General features: G+C 35.1%; 2 long non-coding RNA genes across 34 annotated transcripts; both read left to right on the top strand.

Annotated features, from left to right (window-relative positions):
* LOC110904065 lies at positions 1-7,077 on the top strand. Of its 18 annotated transcripts, none has more exons than XR_004879530.1 (14): positions 1-157; positions 384-443; positions 620-679; positions 1,504-1,758; positions 1,830-1,961; positions 2,524-2,595; positions 3,156-3,261; positions 4,093-4,166; positions 4,245-4,305; positions 4,892-5,084; positions 5,496-5,594; positions 5,724-5,780; positions 6,305-6,372; positions 6,638-7,077. It is a non-coding gene; the product is annotated as an uncharacterized LOC110904065 (long non-coding RNA). The 18 variants fall into 18 exon arrangements; XR_004879526.1 differs by having other exon boundaries at positions 1,495-1,758; positions 4,128-4,166; XR_004879531.1 differs by having other exon boundaries at positions 1,495-1,758; positions 3,156-3,308; positions 4,128-4,166; positions 4,900-5,084.
* Positions 7,078-7,777: 700 nt separating this feature from the next.
* Positions 7,778-12,591, top strand: LOC110904063. 16 transcript variants are annotated; one of them, XR_004879522.1, is made up of 8 exons: positions 7,779-8,227; positions 8,609-8,686; positions 8,965-9,066; positions 9,656-9,843; positions 9,964-10,248; positions 10,842-10,932; positions 11,002-11,204; positions 11,671-12,078. It is a non-coding gene; the product is annotated as an uncharacterized LOC110904063 (long non-coding RNA). The 16 variants fall into 16 exon arrangements; XR_002572334.2 differs by lacking the exon at positions 8,609-8,686 and having other exon boundaries at positions 7,780-8,227; positions 8,945-9,066; positions 9,656-9,754; positions 9,816-9,843; XR_004879520.1 differs by lacking the exon at positions 8,609-8,686 and having other exon boundaries at positions 7,778-8,227; positions 8,945-9,843; positions 9,964-10,045; positions 10,120-10,248.
* Positions 12,592-18,935: the final 6,344 nt, after the last annotated feature.

Genomic DNA, 18,935 nt, shown 5'->3' with positions numbered 1-18,935 from the left:
ATTTTTATATGGATACCGCGTGTTGCTCCATTTGATGATGTTAAAACCCGAGATATAAATGCCGCCCATAATTAGGGTTTCTTCCCTGCTACTCTTCCATTTCTCTCTGCCGCTCCTTCATCTGTGAGTCAATCTGATCGTCATCTTCATCATAAAGGTTGGATTTCATAAATTAATCAACTATCATCCTTGGTTTCCTTAGGTTTTCTGACTATTAATTTCTTTGTTTTGTATATCTCATACTTTTTGATGGATTATCATCCGTGTTGTTATCGATTCCATCTAAATAGGTACGTTATTCATTTGTTTTTCTGATTTGACTTTTCTTTCAATAGGAGTTCAATTGTTGTTTACGGTTCATTAGTTTGTTTTTCTTTTTTTAGGATTTCGTTGATTGTTGAAATCGATAAAGATTCACTCTGTTCTTGGTTCGATCTAAACAGGTATGCTATACGGTTTCTTTGTTAGTGTTATTTCTTTCAATCGGCGTCTCAATCTCCTTTTAGGGTTGTATTTATTTCTTTTACTTTGGTTTTAGGGTTTCACTTATTGACATGAGGATCTTGATTTGCATATTTGTTATTATTTGTTTTACCTATTATTTTTCTCGATGATGTAGGTGGAAGAAAAGGATGAAATCAATGGTCGTTTCAAGATGGGGTTGTTTTCAAGATTTAAGGTGACCCTATGGTTTATTCTTGCTTTTATTTATTGTTTCTGCATAAAAAGATTACACCTTTATTTGGGGATTTGATCTTTATTCTTGATATTTTCTTGAAAACCTTTGTTTGTTTAAAATCATGAATTAACATTACTGGTGATCTGCTTCTGCAATATAGATAGGGTCCTAGATCATGTTTAGGTATATAAAGTTTCTATCTTTTTTGTTAATTAATTGGAATTGTTGATGAAGCTAGACATATTTAGTGTCATCTAATATGTGGGGTTGCTAAAAACCCTAAAGATTAGGGCATTTGATCAACTTATCTGTTATATTTATTACCCCCTTTAGGATTCATATAGTTGACCTTATGTATCAAAGAAGTTACTTTCAATTTTAATATTGATGTGTGGGCGTTTAATATCTGAGGAGATATATGTGAGTTCATTAAGAAGTTCTATAATTGGTGGAGAAAATGTAATCAAATAGACAATAATTTAAGATATGGCAAATACAAATTTGACTTTCAAAGTCAAAGGGTAGAAACTAAAATCAAAACAAGTATAAATGTCTACTTTTTTTTAAAGAAAATTTATGTAACATAAATCTTAGGCTATTTGGAATAAATTGCTAGATCTGGACTTAAGTATAGGTAATTGAGAATTTGCAATTTTTTTTCGTGTTTTATAACTGAAGGAATATGGAAATGTCGAATCTTCTCATGGGATACTCAGGGTAGAACATGTCTCACTCATCATCGCTTAAGTCACTTATTGGCTATTGCCTTTTAACTGGTTAAGAAATTTTATTGGTACTAATTTACTTTTTTGCAGTTATAACAGTCTCTACCTGGGAGATTTATATCTTCATGGAGAGGAAGGTGGCCAATGATGCAGATCTGAGCTAAGACTGGTTAGCATGTAGCGAAGTTGCACAAAAACAAATATAAAAAATTCCTGAGCCGCAGTCGTTTTTTAGTGCCTCAGCCCTTTTGAGGCGCACATTCAATATAAACCCCCTGAGGTGCCTCATAATCGTTTTTTGGGCGTTTCGCCTCGCACGCCTCAACCGTTTTTTAAAACCAAGACCTTGACCATGTAAATAGTTTGTGATATATAACCACATGGAAATTTTTTCTTATTCCTTTAACTATTGGTTTGTTTTTCAGAAAATGGTTGTCCATGAGATTCAGCTTGGATTCAACCAAGGCCAACAGAATTCGTTGTAAGCTAGGTCTTTGATGCCACTTGCCTCACTCGAGATGCAGCCATACCTACTACTGCTAATATCCCAAACAAAGGTAAGCAAATCACTTCAGTTTGAGATAAATTATTTTTTGGACTTCAGTTTCTGTTTTTAAATCAAACCATGTTACTATTTTCTTCTATTCCTATTCATTTATTCAACAACTGGTCGTTTCATATTTGTTTTTGTTTTTAAACATGGTTCTTTATCTCTCCATGTTTTGTATGAGTGTTATATTAGCCAGGTAAAATAGGTAGTTTGGGTGGGGCGGGTAAGTCAAAATGGTTCCTGAGCCAAGTTGGTTGGTATCAAAATGGGCCAATTTAAACAAATATTATTTTGGTGGAGGTGGCGGTGGTGCTAATGGTATTGGTGGTGACAACTATGGTCTTGATAGTTGTAGCTAGAGCTCGAATGAATGCAATTTGTCGTATCACGTGAATGCTTTTTACAGGATTTGGTTAAAGTGTGTTGTATTTTAATGGGCAGTCAATATTATGTAATCCAGTATGATGCATGCATCATTTTATTTTGGGAAAAAACCACCTGTTTGTCATATTTTAAAACTGTTTCATGTTTTACATGTGTCCTTAGTTGTTTCATGATTTTTCTTTTAGCTTGCAAAAGATAGCGAGAAGCAGTGCCAACCTATTACACAATTGAAATTCATAATAGAAGCTTGGTTACTGGTATGCTTACTTTTTTAAACCGTCAGTGCACTTTATGTATATAGTCCTTTTCTCTTTTGCATGACCTTATTTGTTAAAATCTGTGCATTCTTCTTTTCTTTATTTGTACTTTCACTTTTAGCTATATCCAACTACCAATTTCTAAGTATTATAGAGGTGGCAAGATGGGTGTGGATTGATCTTTTGGATTTTTTACCATTGGTTGAGACGGGCCAAATCCTTTCGGTTGGCAAGCTTACATTTTCCATCTTCTTTTATATTAATAATTAACTCGATAATTTAATAACAAAAACAATATTATTATTACAATAACATCGTAGATATTTTAATTACAGAAGCACTTTTATCTATCTATTTGGCCTGTTCTTTTTTCTTAATTTTGATTTCATATGTTTAACACAACTCAAATTAACCCATTTCTAAGTTAATGGGTTGAAGTTGTGCTTCGTTAGTATTTGTTGATGATATCATCTTCTACATGTATAGACTAATAATTCAAGAAATTTTTTAGTTATTATTTTACCTTTTCAACTCATATTTATTTTTTTCCTACTCTGCAGATAGTTGAATGCAAGCGAGTGATAAAATGGACTTATGCATATGCGTATTACCTACCTAAGCACGGCCGCACGGGCATGCAAAGAGGAAGTTTTAAGTACTTACAAGGTATGCTGATGCATTCAGTAACTTCTGAACAAGGCTGGTTTGACTAGGTATATGTTTTTTAGGTTTTTGTCATGAATTCAATAATAGAATTAGACACTTATTTGTGATTTGGTTGATAGCGGTTATGTTTTATCTGTCAAGTAAAAGTTAGCTAAAAGGGCAACATGTCAAATGGGTTGAAAGTTTGCCCAAAGTCTGTTTTAATGAATACAAACTCTTAATTCTTTTCATTCATGTGTATGTGGGTCAACCCAACTTGACTTTCAGAAAACAGAGAAAAAAAGTTCCACATGTCAAAATTGACCCTTATGAACGGAACCGCTTTGGCATGTTACCCAATCTACCCATATGCTCCTTAATATTATTTATATGAATCTATTGCTACAACATGCATACCTTTGCTTTATTTCTAGATTAAAGGTTTATTCAGATTATATTATGTTGAAACGGATCATAGCTGGTAGCCTTTGAAGAACTTTGATTAGTAGTAGTTCAACACTATATGATTTAGGTCAAACTTGATACCATATAGACTACAGAGCCAAAAAATGTAGCAGTGGCTTGATTCATGTGTTATTTAGCTGTTGGTATTGCTCAATAAATGGTTGTAATTGATGTTAGGGTTTAGGTGGCTCTATATTGAAATTTTGAATAAGATAAAGGAAACATAAAAATCAAGTTGGTCAAGGTTTAGGGTGTAGGTGTGAATTTTGTCATTAATTTGCCATTTTTACTTCTTGATATCCAATTGTGGTTGCACAAAATACTTAATTTAATGGTGAGAAATTTGTTAGCTTTTATCTTATCATTTAATATCATCATTATTATCAGAAATAATCTGAGATTGCGTCTTTGCTGACTAATAGAAAGGTGACAATCGGGGTCGGAAGTAACCCAAAAATCAGGTAAAAAGATGTCAAGTTTGATAGCCTAAAGCACCTTAAACATTTTGTGGTCTTTAATGTCTTCATTTTTTGTTGCAGAAACAGCAATGTAGACAGGAATGCAAAGATTGGAAGTGATGTGATGATCATGAATAAATACGTAAGCCAAGTTTCATCTTTAGTTATAGAACTATCATCCATTCTTTATAAATATAATTACCTTCTTTGCCACCAAGTGCTTAGAAGTAGGAGCTTGACTGTTATATAGTTTGATTTTGGTGGTTTAACGGTCGTTGGAGCTTTGTAACTTGACGAGCCTATAAACCAAACCAACCATTTAACCTCTTTTATTATGTTTTTTTTTTTTTACTATTTTTGGAGTATGTAGTTGTGCATATGTAGTATACTCATGAATCTTTTTATTGTTTTAATTGTTTTAATACAACCTAACGATTTTGAGAAAAAAAAAATTTAAAGGTAAAAGTACATAGATGGTCCCTGTAGTTTACCAAAGTTTTTGTTTAGGGTAAAGTACATAGATGTCTTTCTAATCACAATTAACTCATTGATTATTTGTAAACAAGATTAATAAACGAACAAAAAAGTATGTCTGGGTCCGCGTGATGTGACCTAGCCTGTTTTACAGCCCGTATTACAAACGAACGAGTTGAAACTGTTACCCATCCAGTCTGTCTCTAGCTACCATTGTCCAATTAAGCGTTTCGCAATTTTGATCTGGTTACTAGTGAAACAGGGGAGATTCAGGTTCAGGTAAACCGGCTACTTTGTACAAATCTGAAAAGAGGCAAGAGTTAAAAGAGGAAGATTAACTTTGGTTGGATGTGGATGGAAAGCATTTCTTGCATATGTGAATGTTGGATGTGGGTTCGATTGCCACTTGGTTCTTTGATGGCCTTCATGATTAACTTTGGTGCTAAGGTATGACAATAATAATAACTATTTATCAGATAAATTAAACATTTAACCTTATATATAACTTTATGATGTAAATTAAATATTTAATGCTCTATTTACTACTTTATCGGCAATAATTAGCGGAAACAATAAAAGATTATTATATGACGTGGTCGGATGTGGCGCTTTATACAATTGACCAGTATTTGAACAAGTTATCGCTTGAACAAATCTGAAAATAAACAACGAAAATGTCTTATATTTAGTGTTTAAAGATTGACAAGTTAAGATATTAGGTATCAATATGTTTTTTTATAAAGAACGCCTCGCATACGTGATGCGTGCGGTTCGCGCATTGTTCATCACGTATCAGCTTTTGGGATCAAAGTGCATCAGATCGCTACACACCAGTTGATGATTCCAAACATGTTGCAGATTAAACAATTTTCAAGAAACGAGGAAAATGCTTACAACAATTCCGATTACACTTAAAAATGGTTAAGCTAGAAGTACCCATAAATACGATATCTCTTGGTAAGTTTTACTTCACCTATTATATGGTTTACCAATTTAATGGTCTCGATTTTAGTGTTCGCTTTGGGTCCCCAAAAAGTTTGAGCCGGCCCTGCTTACTTTACCATATATGTGTACTTATATATACAGTGGAGCTTCGAAAAAGTGGTTTGCCCCATGCTCATATGAATTCCAGCTGCTGTTTAGGTGCGTTCTTTCTTTTCGTCACTTGAACTATTATTAAAAATTCATACTATAGTTGGCAATTGTGATCCAGAACGAGTCATTATCGCGTATGGGTAATTGGGTTGTATTTTATAAACAATAGACAAGTCAATTAGGTTGGAAGTCGCTCATAGTCTATTGTTAAAGCATGCTACTTCTGAATTATTTTTTTAAGAGTCGAACAATTATAGTAATTTTGCTTTGGTAGTCATAGTTAACACTTTAATTATTCATAAATACTTTTATATATATAGTTAAAAGAAATGTTAGCGGGCCAACCTAACTCAATTCGACCCACTTCAATTAAACCTATAATCCAACCTGCGTTACTTGCCACCTTCATTAGATATTTGTATGTGCGGATTTGTTAATAACACGTTACCTAGCAGTTTTCTTTATTACTTTTTTTGTATGTTCTTTTGACGTTTTACCAACTCTTATTGTTTCAATTATTATTGTTATTATTATTTTTTATATGTTTTTTTTTCTGCATTTGTAATTTCTAGGTTGGAGAATCCGGGATGTTGGCTGTGATGCTTGATTATGGGGAAGTGATGTTCAATCCTTCAATGAAGTAAGACCTATTTGCTCATCGTGAATTTTGTGGGTTTAAGAAACGGGTGACCTTGGTGTAAACATGTTGATTTAGTCACACTTTGCCTCAAACTGGGTCAAATGGTTACATTTTCGTGGAGGGTTGAATCACTCCGGCGAGTCAAAAGATTCCAAAATTTTTCGATTTTCTAATCTTTTTTTATAAAATTCGCGCTTCTGGAGCCCACGCTTGCTAATGTGTTTTCTAATAAAAGATTCCAAGTTTCTAATTATATGGTTTGCAGGAATATGCCAAGAAGTGCTTGATGACCAATTTGTGAGAATCAAGAAAGGCAACGGCTTGCTAATGTGTTCTCTAATAAAAGCTCAAAGTGGATTAGCATTTGTTATAACAAATGTAAAAGTCAACAGCTTGATGTAAAGAGCTATAAAAGTCAACAATTATTGCTATGGAGACGACCAGGAGAGATAGTCAAGACAGTGGAAATTACTAAATGGACGATTGGAGAAGAAACTCTTGCCAATCAAAGATAGGCATGGCAAGTATTGCAGCCACAACGAAAAACCAATTTTGAGCCTAAATAATTTATGATGTTTGGTTTCTATTCATTCTTTGGTATCAAATTTGATATGCAGAAACTATCATATATGTTTTGTATAACTGTTTCAAGTTCATGATTTTATACTAAAACCCAATTAGTGGTTTGAAACTTGAAAAAATAAATTCCATGGAAACCTAATAGGTCCTGTTACTGCTTTAGTAAATTCTATAGGCTGAAATCTAACATGAAACTTGAAAATAATACCAAAAACCGACAAAATTCGGGGTAAAGATTGAAAACATGTTAAGAAAAAACGTTGTATCGTCACGTTGCACAATTGGTTTAGCACTTTTTTATTAAAAACTGGTATGGTCGTCCCGAATCACGGGTGGAAAGCACCAATTTAACTTAAAAACCTGAAATGGGGCACCTTTAGGTCAGTATCGGTATTGTTTATAAAATTAGAGGTAACAAATGATTTGAGTTGCTTTTTTAATCAGGTTGAATTGTCATTATTATTTTCGTTTTATTTTTTCTAAAATAGAAATGTGACAAATCAGACGTCTTCCAAAGTCGGGATGCTTATGAAACCAAACTAAAAATTTGTGGTGGAGAAGGAAAAGAGAATACTTAAAAGGTTCAAAGTGTTATTTATATACTTTTGTTAATTGTAAATTAAATTTTCCTAACCCGGGAAGTTCCCGGGTGATAGCCTAGTATATAATAAACATGAAGATTTGGGCTGATGTGACACGTTCTTAGGGCTTCTCAGAATGCGTTTTGGCGGGAAAATGAGCTGGGTTATTTCCTTCCACGCGGATCCCGTTTTGAGAAACCCGACCCAATGCTTTCGGACCATATATATGTATCTATTTGAGGACCCTTTCTGTTTAGTTCATCATTACGATCTTATCTCTCTCTCTTTTCCCTGAAGAAACCCTAAATTATTCTTCCTCACAATTCCTCTTATCTCTCAAGGCGATTCTTTATCTTCCAATATTCCCTTCATCATATTTGTGTGTTCTTGCACATCTTCATTTTCTTCAAGGTAAAGTTGCGGCTCTTCTCCCGAACCCTAATTTTCATCGGAAACTTGATACAGATCTATCGCAAACCCTAAAATTCACAGCTTCTCATTCACGCTTCTTTCTTAGAATAATATGCTCCATTCAAAGGTTAGGTGATCTAGATTTTTTGGTTCTTCTTCTTTCAAACCCTTAATCTCCTCTAAAGCTGTGTCTTCAATATTCGTTCCTCGCTCTCTGGATCTCCCTGTAATTGTGTATGATTGAAACATTGGAGCATTTGATTACGGAATATGATCGGGTTCAAGTAAGTTTGATTTATCGAACTTTTGTTATGACCTGTTACGGTTTCATTTCATCATTTTCGGTTTTCGATCTGTTAGGGTTTCGTCAAGAAACTTTAGTTTCTTCAAAAAAATTCGGACAAATTCATGATTTCAGATATTAATTTTGCTAAAATTAGGGGTTTCGTAACACTTTCTGCTGTTGAATCTCTTCAATTTGTGTCCATGTTGATTTGATTACTGATTTAGGGTTTTTGTTCATTTGATATATTATGCTAACAGTTGTATGTATATCTTCGTGTTTTGATTATTGATGTTTGCTATCGTCTATCTTTAGTGTATTGGTTGTTGTTCTTTAACCATGGATGTTTTAGTGATTCATAAGCTATTTGGATATCTTATAGGGATTTATAAGCTATTTGGATATATTTAGGGGATTCATAAGCAAGTATCTCACATATATTTGAGGAAGACATTCATTTGTAAACCCTAACCTCCTATCTTCTTCGATTCATTTGAGAAACTCTAATTTATTTTTTGCGACGATCCACTACATCGCCCTTTTACATAAGGAATAATCCAGAACTAGAAGAGACGTGTATGTTCATACAGTCCCGTATGTTCAATTCTCTAATTCATTAAATGGTTTCTGTATAGAGTAACGTTTTTTTTGTTATATGAAATTTATGTAATGTAGAACTTGAATAATGATATTTTGGGTGTTTTTGAAACTTTTGAAGGAGCTTTCTTATTCAAACAGATAAAACTGAGGTACAACATCAGATAGTGCTTTTTGTTGGAATGACATGTGGTATAATGATGCTTCTCTTTACAAGGTTCTGGGGAGAATGGGCACTCACTGGTAATAACATCTCTCTTTTCATTGTCGTGTAATTGATGCCTTTAACCCAGGCTATTGATATTGATAATAATTAGACTTAATTAAAAACACGAGTATTTTTTTTTGTTTAAAAGTAGTACAAGCAATATAAAGGATCTTGATCTTTGTAGCACAAATAACACCATGTCAATTTTTAAGTTGCCCAGTGTTGTTTGACTATCAAATTTGTCTTTAAAATTGAATTAAGCTATCATTTTTTTTTGTAATTTTTCATTAATAATGTTCCATACTTAAATATAAAAGCAGCTTTTTCTGGAGCTAAGAATGCACATATTTTATCAGCATCAAACACATATGTTCAGGTTCTTTGGATTCTACAAACTTTTTGCATAACAATTACTCTTTTAAACAGCCTAAAATTATAAACCAGAATAGCAAATACTAATATTTAACACAAATGGAAAAAATAGGTTACTTTTTTTTAGGGGGGGGGGGGGTGGTGTGTTTTTTAGGTTTTTTTCGGGAGTTTTCGAGTTTTTCGGGATTATGTTATTGGGAGAAAATTGTTTCTGATCAGAAGAAAGTCTCGTGTTTACATGTTGGTGGGAAGACATAATGAAAAACCTGGAATTCTGGCTTCTGGAACTTTTTGAAGATGGTGTTAAGATGCTTTTATGTGCTAGAGAAGTTTTTGTTTGCAACTGGCTTGGTAAGATTCTTCAATGCTGAATTTTAGAATAAAAGATTAATTTTTGTTTTCTCTATTGCAGGAAATGAACACTGGTTTGAATATACAAGGTATAGATGGGTCAAGGCCATTAAATGGTTTGGTCATTAAAATTATTAAGTGTCTATAGTTGTCAACTTGATGATTTAATTTTGTATTAAGTGTCTAAGTAGTATTTTATTAATTTCCAGGCTATGTGTTGTGGACCAAGTTTGGGCCGTCATAGGAGTGTCACGTTGACGGCAAGAGCGCTGCGGATGGGGCATGGGGCCGGTTGAAGGATTTTTTTTTTAATTTATGATAATTATATAGTATTCTTAGTTACATACTTTGCTGTACCATTCTAGGTCTTCCATGAAATGATCAACTTTAGAGTGGAGCCAAGCGTTCACACATATGGTGCACTTATTGATGATTGTGCTAAAGCTTGTCAAGTTGCAAAGACGTTAGGTGCTTTTTGTATTATAAGGTCAAAGGTAAGTGAATAATGTTTCCCCCCGGCAACACTTTTTCATCTTATACAATCAATGCGCTTATCAGGTGCATGTGGTGAATTAGTAGCCGTTGATCGAGCATTTTATGCATAGTTGTCAATAGCGAATAGCCGATGATGACGATAAATTACCTATATGCTACATAACGATAACGATAAAATAGCGAACACTATTTCATGTTTAGCGATACGCTAGAAGAATAATTTAGAAATATTTTACATGTATATTTTACCAATAAAATAAAAAAAGTTACAAAAATCTCGGTATTTCCCGCTATTTGTCGCTACCAACTATATAACAACACATGAGCGCTTAGCTACGCTATTCGCTATCGCGGGCACCATAGTTGTTAATGGTGAATAACGACAAATACGATAAGGTACCTATATGCTACATAGCGAATATGTACATATTGCTTGATTTTTTGATGTTATCTATTCAATATGTACATATTGAATTATGAAAACATTAGGTGATCAAGAGAATGAATTGGGTAGGCTTTGGGGACATTTAGAGGTGACACAATTGGTAATTTTATTCTAAACTTTTCTATTTTGCGTCCGTCGGTAGTGCAGGAGGGCGACAATGTTGACCCAACCGAGAGGTTCGGATAATTAGAAAAAAAAAGGGTGTTGTGCTGGCGCACGAACGGGCAATTAATGGATGGTAATAAGGTGGTTCGTTTTTTTAAGGATGTGATTTCAGATTTCTTGCTAACTGGCTTCTTTGAACCAGGATATGTGTCTTCGATCTTCATGTTAGTCAAGTTACGATAAAGGACGGTTTATAGCATTGGCATTTGGAAAACGACCCTCGTATTTTTTTTTTCCGCGTAGGGCCTCCAAAATGGTCAGGCTAGCGATGATGAGAACAATTGATACTGTATGATATTGTGATCAGGCGTAAGCTGGACTTTCATCTCCTGGGAGTTATTGAAGGTATTGTTCTTACTTCTTCAATGTGAGTATAAATAAATATAAAGTTAGTTTCTTTAATCATATTAACAAAGGTCAAGAAAAGAGAACACCTTTAATCACATTTATAAAATTTCAAGAAAAGAGAAGACGGAAATTGCTTGCACGTCAGCCTGTCCAATTTTGATTCAATCGTATTAAAAAAAGATCTATTTTAATTGTGATTTTTGTTGTAGTCATGTAATCTTAGGTTGTTGGCTGGAGCACAAAACTATCATTTAAAAAAAGATCTATAGAAATAGCATAGCAGATTAACCGTTAACACATCTTTTGGTTTCTTGACACTCACTTATTTTGGAACACAAAACTATCATTTAAAAAAAGGCTTCAAGTTTATTTTAATGTGAATCCAACAATTTGTTTTATATTGTGGATACGTGGATACAAAGCGGTTTAGGTGAATCAATTTTTCTGTTGGTCAACATGATAGGCCTCCTTCAGAGTCAACAGTAGTAGCTAGAGTTATTGTTTCTGTTGGTCAACATGGTAGCCTCCTTCGAAGTCAACAACACCAATTCAAGTTGCAATACCTGCTGGTCAATGTGATACGCCTCCTTCAGAGTCAACAGCAGCAGCCGGAGTTACGACTTCTGTAGGCTAACATGGAACTTCTACACTGTCTTAATGCTCAATAGGGTCAAATGGTAGAGCTCGCCAGTTAAGAAGCAAAGGTTACGATAGGTATACACTATACACTTTCACATTTCTTTACTTCTTTTAAAAGTCTTTCACCTTCACATATGATATCCATCTTAATGTTATTTGATTCAAAAGGTGTACATACACTGAGAAGCTACAATTGATGGTTTGTTTTAATACCAGTTTTATATTGATATTATAGGTTTTGTTCTTATTTCATTGAAAATTGTTTTCATGACTTAATACACGTTCATCTGCATAGGGGCCGGAGTAATCCAGCGAAACTGGGGTGGTCAGCTGGTTTGGTTGACGGATCAAAATGTGTTCGGGTCAGAAGTCGTCCAACCCGTTTTTGAACAGAACAGTTTTGGGTCAAATCAATTTATGAAAGAAATGAGTTGAGGGTCAGCGTTTCGGGTAATAAAATACGTTCGGGTCTAAACGGGTACGAAAGAAATGAGTTACTGGTAAGGGTTTAGGGTAACAAAACAGGTTCAGGTCATAGCTTAATTAGCGTAGTTGTTTTGGAGGAAAAAAAAAACCATGTTGTTTTGGGTCCAAATGGGTAAGGGCAATATGGAGTTGGCCTAGAAAAAGGTAAAAAAAAATAGATCCATTTGCTTTTTTTTTGTGGTGGCAACTGGCGATGGTGGTAGTCTTATTCTACTTTTTTTAACAAATCAATTTTTCACATATATTGTGTTTGTCTGTTTCATGTGTGTGTGATAAAATGAAGAAAATTGTTGCTGAAATGGCTAGGGTCTCTTTAAATGTTGTTAAAGTTGCATCTTTATACATGTTTTGCCGAACACAAGTTTGGGTTTAGTCTAAATAGATTTGGGTGGACTGAACTTGCATACACGTTTAACTATTTAAGGTCGCCATTTTAAAAAAGTATCAGATTGGTTTGGTCAAAAGGGGTAAGGGTAACAAACAAGTTAAATCGAAACAGCTATTATGGCTAAATATCAATTTTTTTATTCAAAAGGCTAAGAGTAAAATGGGGTCGAGCTAAAATGAGTCATTTTTAGAAAAAAGAAGTTACAAAATAGCGATGGAGGTATTATTCTAAGTTTAAGAGTGAAACTAATTGGTTTTCAAAACTGCATTTTTTTAATTAATTTTGTTACATTTTTGGTGTATGATGTATGTGCACATGGATAAAAAAAGAAATTATTGTTGATTTGACTAAGCTGTCTATAAATGTGGTCAAAGTTATCGTGCCTTTATAGAGGATTTGCCCATTGGTAGATCATATTGATCATATGGTGCAGACTTTTATTTAAGTATGTATTGCTTATAAATAATAAGTGATATGTATAACTTTCTCCGGCCCGGGAAGCATTTCCCGGGTGATAACCTAGTATATATATAATAGTGATTCTAAAAAAAAGTGGTGGATAGTAATTTTTACGTGGCGATTTGGAAGATCTGAAACGATAACGTTTTTTTATGGCATTCCATTATCGATCTTGAAAGTGGTAGATGGGAAAAAAGGAAGAGTCGTGATTGTGGCTAAAACATAGAACGCCTTTTAAAGACTTAGTTTGGGAGAAATGGAGAGACTTTAATATCCGTGATATTGTTATGTAATGTTTTGCTTTTTTTTGGGACTCCCAGCTAGTTATTGTTCCTGTTGGCCCTTGTTCTATTGAATGATCTAATGAAATAGTTGTCGTTCAAAAAAAATATAACTCTATGATTATTGAAATTGATGTTGTTAAACCGTTGATTGATTTAGTTTATTTTTATTATTGTTTATGCTTCTTTGTAACAAATATAAGTCTGGTTCACTTTTTTATTTTTAGAACCACTAATTCTTTCTTTTAAAGAAAATTAATACCATGATCATGGATGATCATGAAAATATTTTTAAAGAAAATTAATACCATGATCATGAAAATATAGAAAAAAATGTATTGATTGTTGTGCAATGTTCTCCAATAGTTGTCGTCAGTGCGGTCACTACCAGAAGTAAAGATGTTAAGTGTGTGAGAGAAATAAAAAAACACACACAGTTGTAATGTGGATCAATGGATAACTACCATGTGACAACATTGATTAATAGCATGAAAAAACTGTTCCTAAAGTTGGTTTTTAAATAGTTAGATAATGTTTAAAACAAGTATGAACTATTTACACAATTTAATGTTATATGAGCATATAACCAAATGTAACAATTGTAATTGTAAAACTTGATTAATATGTAATAGTTTTGAAAATTTTACCTAAAGTGACATGTAGGTTTAAAAAATCACTATACCATAATTTAGTTTCAAAACTACAACTCTTTTAATAAAATTAAGAGTTAATTACATAGTTAGTCCTTGTAGTTTGTACAAAGTAACATACTTAGGTATTAATAGTTTAAAATCACATTTTAGGGTATTAACTTTTCATTTTGTAATGTTTGGAGGTATTAACGTTATTTGTAGGTTTAAAATCACATTTTATTAGTATCTAGGGGGTGTTTGGCCTAGCTTTTATTTTTTTTAGCTTATGCTTATATTTTAAAGTAGCTTATGCTTATTTTCTTTCATTTGATAAGCTATTTTTAAGTGTTTGGATTAGCTTATATTCTACAAGTTGATAATTAATAATTAATCTTTAGTTGTTTGTTAAGTTATTTTGTATTATGGGAAGGGGTATAATATCATTGTGTGTAATGAGTAAAAAACCATCTTCTTCAAATAATCATTTTCAAATAAGCTTTTTCAAATAAGCTAAAAAACCATGTTCCCATAAGCTTCTTGGAATTAGCTTATATAAGCTAATGAGCATAAGCTTAAAAAGCTAAACCAAACACCCATTAGTGCTTATTTTGTAAAAATAAGCTAAAAAAGCTATAAGCTTAAATAAAAAAGCTAGGCCAAACACCCCCTAAGTATGTTATTTTGTGCAAACCACAGGGACTAACTATGTTAATACCCTAGAAGTTAATACCTCCAAACGTTACAAAATGAAAAGTTAATACCCTAGATTGTGATTTTAAACTATTAGTATCTAAGTATGTTATTTTCTACAAACCACAGAGACTAAATATGTAATTAACTCTAAAATTAAAGTTTTTGAGTGATTTTAATGAACCATTTGACCTATACAATGTTACATGATTAATAGCAAAGAAAGTCAATTCCCAACACAAAAAAAATAGAGGGGTTAGTGTTAAGTTTGAACAGGTTTGGCTCATAAGAGGTCTTTAACATGTTGAACAAACAGGTTGCGTTTGGATTGGGTTGGCTTGGGTTGGGTTATGGGTAGGTGGATCGACACAACAACCGATATAAAGATAGAAAACAAAAATATAGCATTACAAAGTGTTGATGCAACAAACACGGGACCAAGGATGGTAGCTTATCTGGTTAGGCAAAAGGGCTGAAGGGTTCAGTTTTGCCTAACGCAGGTCGCGGGGTCCCTCCACGTTTGCAAAACGTGGAAGGAGGTTCACTAGTATGATTGAGATATTTGCTTTGAAGTTCTTTCTTCGAGACTAGCTCGAATTCAGAAAAGAAAGCAAATGAGATGAATCTGATGAAGAGTTATTTGGAGGTGACAAAGAACTCTTAAATGACAAGAGATTAAGGAATCTCTGCTTTTTAGAATGTCCAGGAAGTGTCTTCGAGCTGTCTTCTTATAGTGGAAGACACCTCTCGAAATGGTATGGACTATACTAGTGGAACCTGTTTGCTTATGGAGGGTTTCCCCTTTTGGGGTTCAAGGCTTTGGACCCCTGGTTAATAGGGTGTGCCTGTACAGACCTGCTCTGACTTTGTGAGTTGGTGAGCGTGAGTTGGTGAGATGAGTTGGTGGACATGACTAGTTACTGTTCCTCGATTCACTCATTATGCAGCTTTTCATCCGATGAACCTTTCAACCTTTTAAGCTCTTTGCATATTAGTGATTTTATTTGTCTTTGGGCTACCCCCGTCGTCAGCCCCCCAAGTCAGAGGTTTTTGGGGTATTATGCTCAAAGACTTCTGACTTTTATGCATGTCTTTTTAAAGGGCTTCAAGGGTTCGTTGTTTGGAGGCTTGAAGGGTTTGAGGCGGTTACTTTTTGAATTTTGAATTTTAATCGATTTGACAGTTGATTTGACATGTGTCAGGCGGCGGATTGGCAGAAATTACTTATTTACCTTTAATGCCCCTACTTTACTCTCTTATTTGTTTTAACTATTGTAAAGTTTCTTCACTTTCTTTGCAATCATTCACCGTTTTCCTCTTCTCAGGTTAGTTTCTTCTCCATTTTCACTTTTACTTTTTCCGATCATGGGTGCCCTTAAGGATTTAGCGAGGTCATTTTCTCGATTGACACAAGAGGAGGTAGACCTGTTTTGTCTTGAACATGGTATTGATAAACAGTTTAATCCAACCGCCCCTGCTTGCGATGCTTCCATTGACAAACCGATTCCTGGTTTTATTGCTTTGTATTGTCGGCATTTTGAGTGGTCTAATCTTCGTTACCCTTTTTCGTTTTTTGTTCTAAATTTGCTTGAGTATTATCGAGTGTCTTTTGGGCAAGTACATCCGAAAGGAATGGCTAGGGTTTTGCACTTTGAAGTGCTGTGTCGTGCTTTAGGTTATGATCCTTCATTGTTGCTCTTTCGGAGGTTCTTCCGATTAGCCAAAAATGGTGATTGGTTTACTTTTGAGAACACAAAGGTTGAAACTTGTCTCGTTTCCTCCATGGTTACGACCCTTGGATCATGGAAGAATACGTTTTTCTGGGTTTCTGAATCCATCATTCCTTTCAAAATGGTGTGGAGGCATCCGGATGCTGTTCTCAACGATCCGGAGCCTTCCGAGTCTGAATTAAATGATGCCTTTCTTTCAGCCATTCGGAGGTGCCCTTCCAGGGTTCGTCCTTTTCCCGAACATTTGTTAGTGCTTTTAGGGGTTAGTAATATTTGGGCAAAAGTTGATCGGGATCCGGTGTTGATGAGAAATGGCCTTGGTATGCATTTTCTCCCCTATGCCTTTTCGTCTTACTTTGTTTGTGACTTATTTTCTTTATTTGTTTTTTGGCAGTTATGTCTGCTTTGGACTTCATCAAGAGTGACGATACGTCCGATGTGGTTTTTGAAGATGCTCCGACTGTTCCGGGTGAAAATGTTGTTGTGAGGACCTCTGAGCAAAGGTTTGAGGGCTCGGGTTATGTCAGTGTTGAAAATGTGAAGGGTTTTACCAAGTCCAATGTTCCCAAGCCTTCGACTCGCCGGTTATCTCGTCGCTTACTGAAGGCTACTCCTCAATCCACTTCCACTGAGCCAGTGGATTTGAGTGATGACATCGAGGTTTCTGAGGATCAGGCTGAGGCAGAGGTTGAGAAGGAGAAGGAATTAGTTGTGCGTGGTAAGAAGGTTCGAGGGAAGAAGGGTGTTGCTACCCCTGTTCAAGAATCGTCGAGCAGGGACGTTGAAGGGTTGAACCCTGAGGGCACTTATGTGCCTACTTGGTTGGTTAAGAATGATGACTCTTTTAAGGATGCTGCTGTTTGCGAGGATGCTCTTAGTCATCTTGCTCCTCCCTCCGTTCGTGAAACTATTGCTGAGATGGATGATGACACTATGTTATCTCGCATGGTTTTAACTACTTGCAACCTTGCAGCCATGCTTCCCCAAGGGATTACACGCTTTCGCCAAAGGATGCGGGAGTATGAAGATTTTTCTAAAAAGAAAGACAAAATGAAATCCTCCCTTGCATCGATGAAGAAGGAAGTGGCTGGGTTTGCAGAGAAGGAGGCAGCTTGGAAGAAGGAGACTGAGGATCTGAAGAAGATGCATGCCATTGAGATGGGTGACTTGAAGAAGAGCTTTGAAGCTAATTTGCTGAAGTTGAAGGCTGATCGAGAGGCCTTGTCTGTCCAACAGAAGGCTTTTCGTGAAGAAAAGGAGGGGTTGAAGGCTTCTGTTGGTCAGGTGACTGCGGATAATCAGTGGTTGATCGAGCATGGGTTTCAGCAGGTTGTGACTTATCTTTTGCACTCTAAGGAATTTAACTCTGCCCTTGGTGATGTTTACACAAAGCTGCTGAACCTGGGGAAGCATCAGGGCCTTACTGCTGGCTATAAACTTCATGAATCTGGGCAACCTTTGGAGAAGTCACCCATGTTTCGCCCCGAGGCTTCTGATGTTTTCAAAGCTTCTGTTGAGCAGATGGAGAGGCTAACCTACCCTTACATTCATGAGGTATCTTCCTGTTTTGGCAAGCCTTTGTCTGTTTTACAGGGATTGAAGCCTGAAGGGTTGAATGAGAAGGTTTGTGCTGAGGTTTTGGGCTCTTTGTCAAGGAAGAGGTCCTACTCTGGGGACAGTGATGATACCCTTTCGAGTCTGCCTGAAACCTCGAAAGATGCTGGTTTGGAAACCTCTGCAGTTGGTGGTGAAGAAGGTGTGAAGGCGAAGAAGACCAAGAAAGCCAAAAAGTCTAAGGGTGAAGGTTCTAAGCCCTCTGGCAACTGACATTTATTCGTAGCTTTCTTAGCAAACACTTTAATGTTTTGTAATATTTTAAACAATGTTTAGGTTTTGGGAACCCTTAAGGTTCCTATGGTTGGTTAGGCCTTTATGGCCGTTGGACACTAGTTTTATCTGCAAGTCACTAGGGCTTGCTTTGACTATCTAATGAAGGTCTTTTATGGCCTTTCTGACTATGACATGATGGTTTGGTGTTTTTGTTTATTTTACTTGCTTGGTTTGTTTTGTGGGGTTTCAACCCTTCAAGCTTTTTTGTATGATTGCTGCCGGGTTGAAGCCTTTAACCTTTCAAGCTAAGTGTCTGTTGGTTGAACGCTGGGTAGCTTCTGATTTGGTTTGTATGTTTGGTTGATGGGCTTGTTTATTTTTATTTTCTTGCCTTGTCTTTGTTTACTTTGTCTTTATGTTTTTTACACTTTAAAGGGTTCAGTGCTGCAGTCACTTTGCCTTAGTGTTTATCATCAAGACGTAGTATCTATCCTTTTCTTTTATTTTGTTGCGATTTGTTTGATTTCGTAAGTCTATTTATTGGGTACATTTTTTAGACTTAAGGAACGATTGGTGTAGGCTGTTCAAACCTG

This window comes from Helianthus annuus, chromosome 14, assembly GCF_002127325.2.
Source record: "Helianthus annuus cultivar XRQ/B chromosome 14, HanXRQr2.0-SUNRISE, whole genome shotgun sequence".
Lineage (NCBI taxonomy): Eukaryota > Viridiplantae > Streptophyta > Magnoliopsida > Asterales > Asteraceae > Helianthus > Helianthus annuus.
The sequence above is the reverse complement of the archived record's forward strand: the minus strand, read 5'-3'. Positions and strand labels throughout refer to the sequence as shown.